The following is a 14837-nucleotide window of genomic DNA, read 5'->3' as shown; positions in this document are numbered from 1 at the left end:
CTTTTAACCACAGTAACTCTTTCTTTTCTTTTTTTAATAAATCTTAAATTTAGTTAATAAGAATTGCTTCTAAGTGTGTATTTGGGTAAGATCTGAAATATTCATTGACCTGGTAGGTAATGTGTCTGATCTCTTGGGACTGATAGAACTTTATATATGGTGAATAAGATTTTAAGTAACCCTCATCATATAGACATGGCTGTCTGGATGGGAGGAAAAGGCTGTGTTGCTTTAAGGGAACTGGTTTCTTTTTTTTTGGTTTCTTGGCAATCGGTAAGGTATTACAGAAGCTGTTTGATTACTGGCTTGGTGAAATCTAATAATAGAATAAACCACCACTTTTAGGGATCTTGTGCCCTATTCTTTGGCGTTTATTTAAAATCCACATGCACTCAAAAAAACTCTCTTCTACAGTACCAGTCAAGCACTTCTTTTCTTAACTTACAGGGCCCTTTCCAACTCTGACCTTCTTACTTACTAACCCAAAACATCTTTGCCCCCATCTAAACCTGAGGTTTAGATGCCCAAATCCAAGTTTTGTCTCATGTGCCTGGCCCAATCTGGTAGCTCTGCTCAGAGACCACCTACCAGATCATGTCCCATCATGTCCCTGATAACTTTTAGCCCAATGGTCAGAGCACTCATGTGGGATGTGGGAGACTTGAGTTCAATTTTCTCCTTTCTGCCAGAGAGGTAGAAAGGATTTGAACAGGTGTCTCCCACCTTTCAGGAGCATCCTCTAAACACTGAGCTATGGGGTATTCTCATATGGGGCTCTGTTGGAGCTGTTTCACTGTGGATAAATAAATAAAGAGTCATTGAAGCAGGGGGATTGCACTTTGGGCTTCCCATATGGGACCATATGGTCCCATTCTGTAACCATTCCCATTCTCTCTCTTTCTGGTCCATCGACTTTTTCTCTGTGGATAAATACATAATTAGTTATTGGGCCTGTGACAGAATGCTGGGATCAGCAATTGATGCAGCACTCTGGTCTCTGCAATTACAAAGTAGTTGCTCTGGAGTAGTCCTGATTAGGAAGACCAGTGCCTAATTGGTGGATTAATATGGGCTGAGGAGAGCCTAAAAGGCTAATTAGTCCATTACCCAAGAGACAGACAAGGCACAGAAAAGAAGTGATCAGTGGGGAAGAGAGAGGCTGGCAGGCTTTTTGGAGCTGGAACTAGAGCCATCTCTATCTCTCAGGGAGAAAATACCTTAAATCCCCTCTCCTTGGCCAAATGAGCAAAGGATTGTATGCTATTAGAATCCTTACATAGGTGGTAGGGAAACCTTACATAGGTTTGTATAGGTAGTGGAGAGAACACAGTGAAATAAATGATGAGGTGTTTGACCAGAAGAAGGCCTCTGAGTGGTCTGTTGCTTGCAAAGAGACAAGAGTGGGACCCCACCCTGTCATGAGGCCAGAGAGAGAGAGAGAGACTGATCAGGTTCCCTTTAACCACTATCCACCCCCACTGAGACTCAGCACATGGCCCAGCAGCCCATTTACACATATAGACACACACACCCTTTCTTTCTCTCCTATTTGGGAATTGCTAAACAGAGATAGGCACCTCCCTGCAGCCCGGACCTATCTCAGAGAGGAATAGATATTGCACGCACCCATCTCATCACACTCTCTCATTGGCTAGTTTAGGTGGCTCCTGGCCTAGCGTGCTTGCTTTTGTGGATCACACTGTAAGGTGCCTATTTCTTCCCATTCACTGTATAGGAAGTCTAGGCACCTAACTCAAGCTTTGCAGATCGCAGTGTTGTTCCTGTGATTTTCTAGGCAAATAGAAGTTAGTTGTTGCAACCCTGAGCTTTGCAATCACCTAAGGCCCCGTGTGGATCCAGGCTAGAATTTTCTCCCTCAAGTGATCCATAATGTTACTACTGTGATGGAATAGGAGCTTCTCTGTAATAATTTATGACTATTGTATTTTGACCTGATTATTGGGAGTTTTACTGAATAAATATATTGGTTTAGTTTAATATGGGGCTGTAAGGAAAAACACAACAGGAAGAAGGATGTCTCAAGATACGCCACTTCTCAGCAAACACTTGAGAGCTGTTAAGAGATAATGCCAGGATAGAAAAAGGCTTGGGAAACAGAAGACCAAAAGAATTGTGGCAGGTTTAAAAAAGAAGAGTCTTGGAAGGTGTGGAGGTAGCTATTCAGGGAAACAAAGCAGAGGCACTCACTGGGGTGTCAGAAGAAGTTAGGTCTTCCTCAGTTGCCTGGATGGTAATCCTTTAGGTAAGATAGATGTGCATGTAGATAGTTTGGGGTTTTTTAAATTCTTTTTCTCTAAATGCTTTTTTCCTACTGTTAGAATAAATAATACTTTAATTTTTATGATGGCTGTTTAGTCACAGGCTCTTGAAGAGCAGAACTGTAGGCATCCAAACTCTGTTGGACCTGCAGGGTAAGCATGGTTGATATACAAGGTACTGTAGCCCAGGGCCCTGGTCTGAGAGTGGGAAAACTGCAGAATTCCACACTGGAGAGATAAAGGTACAAGGCCTGAAACTTGATGGATGAATTCAGAGAAACCAGGGAGGGGAGAGAATCCAGCTAGCCTTGTAACCAAGACAACTGCCTTCTCCTTCAAATGCTTTCTTAAGATACATTTCTGCTATGAGGCCTACAACAAACCAGCCAATGTTTAAACAGCTATGATGTGTGGGAGTTATATAAAGTCAACATTTATTTGTTTATTTGTGGATGTAATTACGAAGTTCTATAATGTGAGTAAAAACTGTAGATACCGCATTGTCTCGTTCTCTTTCACTGTGATGGGGTGTGCAATCCCACACTGGAGAGGAATGGGTCAAGGAGCTGCTTTTGGGTCCACCCTGCCCTACAAAGTCTGAACAGGCTGGATGAGCTTAAAAAGGAGAGCATAGTAGCTCAATGGAAGGTAGCTAATGGAAGTGAGCTAATCTATACTCTGAAGTCCTGTGAAGGAACACCACAGGAGTTCTTGGTGCCTGAGGCCTGGTGAGAATGACCTGATTAAGCCTGCAAAGAAGGACTGGTGACTCTTTATAAGTCAAAGACAATCTTTGTGTTTAGTTCTTTATTTTACCCTGTGGAAAGAGAGGGGACTGGTAGCAAGTGATCCAGGGAGGCAGCCACATAGCCTTCTGAGGGTGCAGGACTTATCCGCCTACCCTTGCACCCTGGATCAAAGCCTGGTGGAGAGGATGGGCCTGGGCTCCCCTACCAATCCGTAAAGAGGAACAACTATGGAAGTCTAGCCCTTGGCAGGCAACCTAATTTGGAGTCAATTTACCATCCCCAAACAGACAAATTAGTGAGAAGTTCAGTCAGACACTGAAGTAATTCATAGCATCAGATCATCACTGTGATGAGTTATTTCCACTGCTGTTATTTGCCATCAGAGAGTCTATGGGACTCTCTCCATTTGAGCCGCTATATGGGAAGACAACCTTGTGGGACTTTAGACCTCCTCCAAGAAACATGGGAGGAACAAGGACCAAAGGCAATATATGTGGTTCAGTACATACTCCATCTGTGAGGAAAAGCTTAAGACTCTAGGGGACTTTCTTGGTTTTGTTGGGCCTTCAATAAAGGGCCTATTATAAAGGAGTCCATCTACAAGAATTTAGATCCATTGACCAGGTACTATTATTGCTGCTGAGTTAGGAATAAAATTGGCGCAGTGGCAGGGGCCATCTGAGATGCGGAGAGGCTAATCGACTATGAAATTCAACAGCTGGTGAAGAAAAAAGGAAACACAACTGTACCACATTAACCTTTTGGAGGCTTGTAATGATCAAGAGGGACTCCTTATAACATCTATCTGCCTGAACCTGAACTAGGATCTCAAGCACTCAAGAGCTCCAATCCATGCTAATAGTTGAAGAGCATCAACCAGAACAGAAAGCCCAAATACCGCAGTTGATTGGATCTTTTCCTGCAGTACTTTCGACTTTACCAAAGTGGGCTCACCTGGCCCACCATCACATAGACACAGAACCAGGACAGCAGGTCTGTGAGAACCCAAACCTGCTCCCATGGAAGATGCAGGATTCTGTCTGAAATGTAAATGCAATAATGAAGTTTGATGCCTATCCTATGCCCAAATATGGATGAATTGCTAGAAAGGCTGGAAGCTGCCAAGTACGTCTCCACCCTAGACCACACAAAAGCGTACTGGCAGAGTCCACTGACCTCTGAGTAAAAAACTGTTCCCCCCAGCAGATGGCATACTTGGTGATTGAAAAACAAGCCTTGGTCATGAAATAGGCTGTATATTCCCTATGATACTATTTGTGGAAATCCCCTTCTCACCAGTAATGGATCATACCGCTCTCTGCTGGTTGTACACCATGAAGGATGCCAACCCAAGAATTATGTGGTGGTGCCTATCCTTACAACTATACAGTTTTCAGATACTACACCAAGCTAAGAGGGCCCACCAAAACATGGATATTTTTCTCTCTCAGAAGGGCAGGGAACTCAGTGCTGATTACAGGACCCAGTATCCTGTTTGGAAGGGCAGGGTATGTGATGGTGTATACAAATCCCACACCGGAGAGAAATGAGTTAAGAAAGTGCTCTGGGACAGATGGCCGCACCCTACCAGAAGTGTAAAGCCTGAACAGGCTGAAGGAGAAGGTTACAAAGGGAAGCAGAGTAGTTCAGGAGCAGGCAGACCATGAAGGTGAGCTAATTTAGCTCCTGGGAAGGAACACTGCAGGGGCTCTTGCTGCCTCCGGGCCTGGTGAGAGTGATCTGATCAAGTCTGCAAAGAAGGACTGCTGACTCTTTATAGGTCAGAGACAATCTTTGTGTTTAGTTCTTTACTTTACCCTGTGGGAAGGGGGGGAATGGTAGGAAGTGATCCAGGGAAGCAGTCACATAGCACCTGAGGGTGCGGGACTTATCTGCCTACCATTGCACCCTGGAGCAGAACCTGGTGAAGAGGGTGGGCCTGGACTCCCCTACCAATCCCTAAAGAGGGACAACTACAGAAGCCTATCCCTTGGCAGGCAACCTAACTGGGAGAAGACATTGAAGATACATGGATCCGGACCACAAAACACTGACCCAAGTGGGAAGCCCAGAATCCCTTACTTAATCCTGAAGACTTCTCCCATTATTGGACTCTTTGTGTATATACCAAAAGGGGTAGACTTGAAAATGTGACCTGCTAGAGAGCTGAATCACTGGAAGGACAGACTACAGCAGGGAGGAGCAGTAGTAAGAAAGGGGAACACCTGGGATGAAGTCAACCTGCCACATCCCCACTTGACCACTAGGAAGCACTGGTGGTGAGTGTTCCCCTTTGTTATGTTGCTCATTTTCTTAAATTGTAAGTTCTTGGGTGCAGGGTTCATATCTACCTCTATGTTTCTACAGTAATTAACACAACGAGGGACTTCGTCTTGATTGGGATTTCTGTGTGCAGCGTGTGTGTTGTGCTGCCATAATATGTCACTTATTGTCAAAGTTTAGGCACAGCCTAAGGCCATTTTACACATGCAGCTCTGAATTGTAGGCATGTTCTGATCAAGTGTTCTGATGGGCATGTAATATAACAAAGACTCATTATTTGGTATAGATAAGCCAGCTCTCTCCTTGGCTAGCTGTAATTTTTACAGTTTTAGCCTTTTTTTCCCTTTTACCTTGTCAGACAAAGTTAGTACATATTGAGAGCAGAGAGAAATGGGGAGCCTCTGGAACATATTGCAACAGCCTAAAGCACTTAGCAAAAGAGAGAGTGTGGGATGCTGTGACAGCAGCATGTGTGCGGAATCTAGTGGTCTCAAGAAGGCAATTAGGGAAAGAAGAGCTTTTACTTTGTTTCTATTTTTTGTAAATTGTGAAGAGGTTTTGCAGTGTAAGGTCACGAAGGGCTGAAATTACCATCTCTGTGAAAACCGTATTCTTGATGTGACTGTGCCTCTACCTCATGTGGTAACAGTTACTCAAGGGTATTGAATTTATTCTGAATTTTTCTTCCATACTTCTTGTTTTTCTGAAACCCTTTTGTTGTATGGGATGTAAGGTTAAGTTACTTTTTTTTTGTCTATCTCTTGTAGCACAAACTAACAGGAAAGGTTTTTTTTAAATAAAGATATGCAATTTACACAGTATTAAGATATGCAACTAACATTATTCACTTTCTGAAGACAGGGAAATCACGAATAGGTAGGCAGGGTAACAACATGTACACATAAGGGTGTTTTAGCAAAGATTCCTACCACTGCTACCACAGCTTCAGATGCACAGGTGGAAATATTTGTGTAGGGGTCTGGTATTTTATCACCATATCAATTAAATGTGAGTATGAGCACTGGTGGGAATTTTGTGCTAAAATGCCCAAGTATAGCCAAGGCTATAGTCTGACCTTTCAAGTATGACATTTTGGGGGATAAGAGAGAATAATTCTATTTAGGTCATCTCTTGAACATGAAATATATAAAAAGCAGCATTACACTATGGTGACAAGTACTTCAAAAATTCATGTAATTTATCATCAGTAGTGTTTTATAAAATGGCATTATAAAATCAGAGTTTGAAGAGTGGATGGGATTCTTTCTGTAGGTCTTCACTGGGAGACAACTGCATTGGTTGAGACCCTCTTTAGGCAACGGAAGGCCCCAAGTCCATTAGAAAATCGATATAGTGAAGAGAGTTGTCCACTTCACAGTTGAAGGATAAAATCAGTGATCAGAATTTATTAGCTCATTGTACAAAAATGTGAAGAGCCATTTTATAATAGCAATAGCAGACTTCATACAGTACAATTTTATATATACTCATACTAATCTGCTGATTGAAGATACTTGAGTCTTTGGATTCTTGCTTCACAACAAACCTAAATCATGCAACTCTTCAGAATCACTGACTTTTTTTTTTTGCTATGCTTACTTCTATACTGTGTATTCATTTATTGATTATATGCTCATGCTGTATCTTACTCATTTTACTAAGATGCACATATGTATGTTTATACACACAAACTTGTTCCACTAAATGCAAAACGAGTAAGAATTTAGTCCCCATTCTGCTTTCAGTACCCCTCTCTCTCTGAGTCAGGATCCAAATTCAGTCCTTTTTTGGAGTTTGCTTTTAATATTCACTTACCAACAAAACAGAACTCTCAGCCTAAACGTTCACCTCCATTTGGCTTGTTCCTAGGGTATTCCTCTTCATAATAACTCTGCCTCAATAAGATGTTTAAATACTTTTTGTACTCATGGGGTGGAGTTAATATGACTCACCTAGTTTGGTGAGTCAGGAGAAATAAATCTACATTTCTGTACAGGGTCCTAGTGCCTGACAATCTTTCGCAACAATAAAATTGCATCAGTGGCAGTTCATAACAGGTAAGGCACAATCCTCAAAATAGTTATTTCCATTCATACCAAATGTATAATTTAAAAACGATTAAAAGTTTGCCTTTAAAGTTTATTTATAGTGAAGAAGCAGCCAGCACATGGGGGAGCTGGTGCCACCGATGCTGCTGCTACCTAGACCGGCACAGGGAGCATGAAGCAGGCCCAGGGTTTGGCAGTGGTTTCTTGTACACACGCATGGGGCATGGCCTCTGGGTGAGGGGACCAATGAGGTGGAGCCCCCATTCCTGCCCTCTGCAGCCTGGGCTTAACTGCTACACTCCTGCTGTCGCCTCACTAAACAGTGGTTACCTTGTGATGGGTTCAGTCACAGAGACCCCCTTGGGACTGTCACCTGATGTGCTGGAATTCCCTCTGAGCCCGTGTTCCCCGCCAGCTCGGGACTCCAGAACCCTGCCTTGTTGAGCCAGACACATTAGCCTGCTGCAACACAGACCCAGGTCTGGTCCACACCCGCAAAGCTGCAGACTTTAACCAAAAATTGCTCAGCAGTCACCTATCTCCAGCACCCAGACACCCAGTTCCCAATGGGATCCAAACTCCAAATAAATCAATTTTACTCTGTATAAAGTGTATACAGGGTAAACTCAAGAACTGTCCACCCTCTATATCACTGATAGAGAGATGCACAGCTGTTTGCTCCCCCAAGTATTAATCACTTACTCTGGGTTTACTAATAAACAAGAGTTATTTTATTAAGTATAAAAAGTAAGATTTAAGTGGTTTCAAGTAATAATAGACAGAACAAAGTAAGTCACCAAGCAAAATAAAGCTAAAACACGCACGTCCAAGCCTAATACATTAAGAAACTGATTACAGGTAATAGCTCACCCTCGGAGATATTCCAATAAGCTTCTTTCACAGACTAGACTCCTTCCTAGTCTGGGCCCAATCCTTTCCCCGGTACAGTCCTTGTTAGTTCCAGCAAACACCTTAGGTGGAAACTAGGGGTTTGTTCATGACTGGCAGCTCCCTTTGTTCTGTTCCACCCCCTTTTATAGCTTTGGCACAAGGCAGGAATCTTTTGTCTCTCTGAGTCCCTATCCTTCTTTCTAAATGGAAAAGCACCAGGTTTAAGATGGATTCCAGTTCAGATGACATGAACATGTCACTGTAAGACCTCCTTCTTCATTAGCTAGGACAGTCATCTCCAAAGTGGGGTGCGTGATTTTTTGCTTCCCCAGAGCTGGCCCTGGGGGTGTACGATTCAAAAAGTTTGGAGACTCCTGACCTAGGAGCTGGCCGACAAGTACACAGGAAAGCTTGCAGGTAAACAAGCCCATTCACAGTTCACTGATTCTGAAGCACCTTTAATGGCTTCTACTTAATATGTCTACATCAGAAATACAAGTTTATATCTTATTGTCCTAACTCCAGACATTGAAATAATACATGCAAACAAATAGAATGAACACACTCAGTAGATCATAAGCTTTGTAATGATACTTTACAAGAGACCTTTTGCATGAAGCATATTCCAGTTACATCATATTTACACTCATAAGCATATTTCCATAAAACATTATGGAGTGCAACGTCACAGCCCTTATAAGCTGACTCCTCGGCATGGTAAATTGCCATGGTAACAAGGCAGCATCTTGAGGCACTATTTGTCATACAAAGATTTGAGTCTCCCGCAGTGCTACATTCTTCAAACTTTTTGGTGTTTCATTTTGCTACCGGAGAGAGTGAGATGTAACATTTAAATCAAATCACAGTTAGTCCTTAAATTTGTATATATTTATCAACTAAATAAAGAATATTCAAAATGTATTTTGTAGCTTTTTGGAATTTTTGGTGAGGCTGTGCTTCCCTTGCTTGGGCTGATGAGCTGTCCCTGGATTGCATTCTTTCCTACTCATCTCAAGGGCAATATCTCTAAGATAGTTAATCTATGATATTTTATAATTTATTACGATATTAAGAGTAGAACAAAGGTTTTGAAACTGTGGGGTGTGCCCCCTAAGAGGGCGCAGAGGAATGTGCAGAGGGGCGAGTGACGATAGCAAGTGGCTCGGGCCAGTCTTCCCACCGTGGTGTTAGGGAGGGAGCACCACCTCCACCCCCTGACTCTTTTTTTTGTCTCAGTTGGGGCGGAAGATGGGGACACAATCAAAAATTGTAACTCAAAGCAGGAGCTCAGCTCAAAAAGTTTGAATACCGCTGGAGTAGAAGAACGGGCATTAGAAGCACTCACTACCTCCCACACATCCCCCAGGAAAGAAAGTTTGATTCATTCCTGATCCTTAGTGTTCTGAGCCTGATGACTCACACGAGCTAATTACCTGCAAGTCCTAAGTGTCCAGCCAATCCACAAGCAAGGGTCTAAGCAGGTGATCCCAAGGCAGGTATATAGACTCCTAATTAAAGCACCTACTCCAGTCTGGTCAACATTATTAGCTTGTTAGGGATACTCCTAGCTACCTGGTAGTCCTGACAGACTGCTCCAGCTCCAGCCTGCGCCTGCCACAGCTGCTCACCTAGCTGTCCTGAAAGCTAGAAAGAGAAACCCAATAAAAATATACCCTTCTGGTGGACTAAAACTACATGAAAAAAAAAACTGTAGCAAAGGGAACTAGCACAGGAAAGGAAAAGGATATGTCAGCCTTTTGAAATGCATTGTATCAAGCAATGGAAACACACGGTCATTTACTGCATTAGTTTTGCACAGTGTATCAGACACTAAGAATGTTAAGAAATGGGCTCAGCACACATTGCATGAAGCATCTGCATGGTGGTGTTTTTCTTCAAAAACAGAAGTGGAAAAAATGTTCTGCCACTTTCAGGACAAAGCTTGCTTCAACTATAGCTCTCCAATAACACTGGGGTGTAGAAAAAACTTGCCTCCACTATCTTAATGGCCAACCAGGTAACAAGGCTACAAAAAATCTCCCTCACTAGCTCAGTTTCTGGAGGCAGCAAGCTCATATATCAAGCTCCTCAAGGAATCATCAACTTGTTACCAAAAAGGGCTGTCAGCATTCCTGTGGGGAACACCTGCACATTCGCCCATCCTAATTAACATTTGGCAGTTGAGCAGGGGTTTTAATCTCCTTCATGCTAGAAACTATCTTTCCTTTCTTCATGCCATTGCACTGCTTTGTAATGGTCTCTTATTATGGTCTATTTTGTCACATTATATATGTAACAAAATAGAACATAATATATAAAAATAATATACATACATATAGAGAAAAGACTGTCCATAAATAATGTAAGAGTGTGTGTGTGTGTGTGTATATTAGGGCTATCAAGCAATTAAAAATTATGATTAATTGAGCGATTAAAATTAATGGTGATTAATCGTGCTATTAAACAATAATAGAATACCATTTGTTTAAATATTTTTGGATGTTTTCTACATTTTCAAATATATTGATTTCAATTACAACACACAATACCAAGTGTACAGTGCTCACTTTATATTTATTTTTATTACAAATATTTGCACTGTAAAAAACAAAAGACATAGTTATTTTTCAATTCACCTAATACAAGCACTGTAGTTCAATATCTTTATCATGAAAGTTGAACTTACAAATGTAGAATTATGTACAGAAAATAACTGCATTCAAAAACAAAACAATGTAAAACTTTAGAGCCTACAAGTCCACTCAGTCCTACTTCTTGTTCAGCCAATTGGTAAGACAAACAAGTTTGTTTATATTTATGGGAGATAATGCTGCCTGTTTCTTATTTACAATGTCACCTGAAAGTGAGAATAGGCATTCGTATGGCACTTTTGTGTTGACATTGCAAGGTATTTGCGTGCCAGATATGCTAAACATTCATATGGCCTTTCATGCTTCAGCCACCATTCCAGAGGACATGTTCCATGCTGATGATGCTTGTTAAAAAAGTAAGGCATTAGTTAAATTTGTGACTCAATTCTCTGGGGGAGAATTGTATGTCTCCTGCTCTGTTGTAGCCAAATTCTGCCATATATTTTATGTTATAGCAGTCTCAGATGATGATCCAGAACATGTTGTTCATTTAAAGAACACTTTCACTGCAGATCTGACAAAACACAAAGAAGGTACCAATGTGAGATTTCTAAAGATAGCTACAGCACTCGACCAAGGTTTCCAAAATCTGAGAGGAACGAGGTGTGGAGCATGTTTTCAGAAGTTTTAAAAGAGCAATACTCCGATGCGGAAACTACAGAACCTGAACTACCAAAAAAGAAAATCAGCCTTCTGTTGGTGGCATCTGACTCAGATGATGAAAATGAACATGAGTACGTCCGCACAGCTTTGGATCGTTATTGAGCAGAACCCATCATCAGCATCAATCCATGTCTTCTGGAATGGTGGTTAAAGCACGAAGGGACAGATGAATCTTTAACTTATTGGGCATGTCAATATCTTGCAACGCCAGCTATAAAAGTGCCATGCAAACACCTGTTCTCACTTTCAGGTGACATTGTAAACAAGTTTGTCTGAGCAACTGGCTGAACAAGAAGTAGGACTGCATGGACTTGTAGGCTTTCAAGTTTTACAATGTTTTGTTTTTGAGTGAAGATATGTAACAAAAAACCTCTAAACTTGTAAGTTGCACTTCCATGATAAAGAGATTGCACTACAGTACTTGTATGAGGTGAATTGAAAAATAATTTGTAAATCATTTTACAGTGGAAATATTTGTAATAAAAATAATATAAAGTGAGCACTGTACATTTTGATTTCTGTGTTGTAATTGAAATCAATATATTTGAAAATGTAGAAAAACATCAAAAATATTTAATAAATTTCCATTGATATTCTATTGTTTAACAGTTCGATTAAAACTGAGGTTAATCGTGATTAATTTTTTTAATTATGATTAATTTTTTGTTAATTGCGTGAGTTAACTGCAATTAATTGACAGCCCTCTTTATACACACATAGAGAAAAGACTGTCCATAAATAAAAAATGTTATCCTTCAACATCAAATGGTACAAAACATGCAGAATTTATTATTTTTACTAGCACTGTTATCGTGCCTACATGCCCCAGCTCCATTGTGCTAGGCACCAAACACACACAAACAGAATGTTAATTTACCATTATAAAAATATTATAAAAAAGGGCAGATAAAGCTTGTACTGCTACAGATACAAACGATCAGAAAGAATGGCCCCAAAAATATAGTTAATCATACTGAGAAATCTATTATTAAAAATTATGAACCCACAAAATAAATGCTTGCAGATAAGGATGCTTAAACTTCTGTGCATGAAAAAGGCTCAGTAAAGCTACAAATATCTATGGGTCCCTAGAGCAGCTTCTATGCCTGCAGTATAAAATGATGCAAGGATTTCTAGTCCAACATCAGGCTATTGCCCAAAACTATTTCTATCAGCTGCCGGAACAAACTTCAATCTACAGATACCTTGACCTTGAAGTGAAGCATTCTGGCAAATGGGTGATAGAGTAATATTAATGACAAATAAAAGATGTTGCCATTTTTTTCAAAATTCATAGTGTGAAACAATCAAAAATAGTCTGCACTAAATTCTTGAAACTAAAAATATTCCAGGTCATGAGCAATTTATTTTAGTTTTTTCTTTCCCTCTAGCCAATGATTAACTCATAAAGTCTATATTGACTCTGTCATTGTCCCAAACCGAATGCATAATAGAGAAAGTGTTATGATGAACATGCATTTGGATATGCAAAAGCTGTTTATACAAACATACTGATGGTTCATGAAAAAAAAATTTCAAGAAGGACCACCTAGATTAAAAATATTACCTGAAACATTTGGAATCTACAGTACTGTGTAAGTAGATGAATAGAATTATTTTATAGTAGCAAAATTGCACTGCCATTTTTGGTAGCTGAGAGAAGATTTTAAGAAAGGCTCCAGGACTAACTTATTTCGAGAAATATGCTATGTTTTCCTGTGCTGAACGTTTCTCTTTGAGTTCTTCATCAAATGAGGAAATTGCAGGAATCTAACATTCATCATAGCATTTTTCTGGTTGAGCAAAATATTTTGATCTAAACTCTTATTCTGGTTTTGACTTTTTTATTTTATATAGTATTATAATAAAATGAAAAATTAAAAAGCTTAGAAACTAAGTAATTTCAAAATGAAAACACTAATCTTTTTATTCCAAAGGTGTCAAAACAGGCCATTTTAATGTTATTGGAGCTTTTTTCCTGGTTCTCTTCCACAACGAAATTTTGGCAAAAGTGATCTGATCTTGTTATGTGTTTAGATTGTTGGCAGAACATGGTTCCCTCACAGTTTCTCTGACCAGCTCTGCGTATAAAGTACCTTCACAGGGAGAAAATGCAGTGTACTAAAGACTTTAGTCTAAAGTAGCCTTTAATTTAATGGAGAAAGGCATAACCAGAACCAATGGCTGGGAGTTAAAGCCAGGCAAATGCAAATTAGAAATTCGGCACAATAGTCCTCGTGAACAAACCACCAAGGGCAGTGATGGATTTGCCACCTTCAGCTGTCTTCAGCTCCATGCTGGCTGCCTTGAAGAGGGCCTGATGAACCAACCCCAGATGGCTAAACTCAGTGCAGGGCTGGCCATCCGCAGGGAGGCTGGGACAGTTTGTGCAGTGGGGGTGCTAAGAGCCATTGAATCAAACTATAAACCAGGGGTTCTCAAACTGGGGGGGTCGGGACCCCTCAGGGAGTTGTGAGGTTATTACATGGAGGATCCTGAGCTGACTGCCTTCACCCCAAGCCCTGCTTTTATAATGGTGTTCAATATACAAACACCTGTTTTTCATGGGGGGGTGGGGGGCTTGCACGCAGAGGCTTGCTATGTGAAAGAGGTCACCAGTACGAGTGTGAAAACCACGGCGCTACACCCTGTCTGTGGTGGAAACCACTTCAAGCCACAGGGGGCTGCCCCAGCCCCAGCCCCTGGCCCTGCGGCCATTGGCCTAGCTCACACCGGCCGGTCTAGTCACCCCGCCTGGCCTTATGCTCTCCCCCCAGGCCAGTGCCGGGCCTGTTCAAAGCCCAGCATGGAACCGGGACGCGGGGCACAAACACCAGCCAGGCCAGGAGCCTTCCCACGCCGCCTCCGCCCGTTGCCACGCAACCGCCCGTGTGTACAGGGCAGGCAGCGGGATGATGGCGGAGGCCGGGTCCCCCCCGCCGCCGCCGCCGCCTCCCCGCCCCGGGCTGCAGCCCTCGCCGGCTACTTTCTTCGGGGCGCTGGAGCCGGGGAACCCGGTGATCGACAGCTTCGAGTCCGAGCTGCGGGACTTCCTGGGCTCCATGCGCCGGCTGCCGAGCGCGGGGGCGGCCGAGCCGCGGGGGCAGGAGCTGCACAGACGCGGGTACAGGCAGAGCGCGGGCGGGGAGCGGGTCGGTACCGTGCTCCTGGGGGGCGCCGCCTGCTGCGGGTGCCGGGCCCGGCCACTGGCGGCACTGCCCGCGACACGCCGCCCGGGACCCTGCGCCCCCCTCAACCCTCGTCTGGACCTTA

The 14837-nt window shown here is 42.2% G+C and overlaps 1 long non-coding RNA gene across 2 annotated transcripts in view; it reads right to left on the bottom strand.

The window, feature by feature from the left end:
* Positions 1–9999, bottom strand: part of LOC122455693 — a 29526-nt gene extending 19527 nt beyond the window's left edge. For both annotated transcript variants that reach the window (XR_006274093.1, XR_006274094.1), the window contains exon 1: positions 9684–9999. This is a non-coding gene — a long non-coding RNA (uncharacterized LOC122455693). The remainder of the gene's footprint in view (positions 1–9683) is intronic.
* Between the last annotated feature and the right edge of the window lie 4838 nt (positions 10000–14837).

This window comes from Dermochelys coriacea, chromosome 1 (assembly GCF_009764565.3).
Source record: "Dermochelys coriacea isolate rDerCor1 chromosome 1, rDerCor1.pri.v4, whole genome shotgun sequence".
In the NCBI taxonomy this organism is placed as follows: Eukaryota; Metazoa; Chordata; order Testudines; family Dermochelyidae; genus Dermochelys; species Dermochelys coriacea.
The sequence above is the reverse complement of the archived record's forward strand: the minus strand, read 5'-3'. Positions and strand labels throughout refer to the sequence as shown.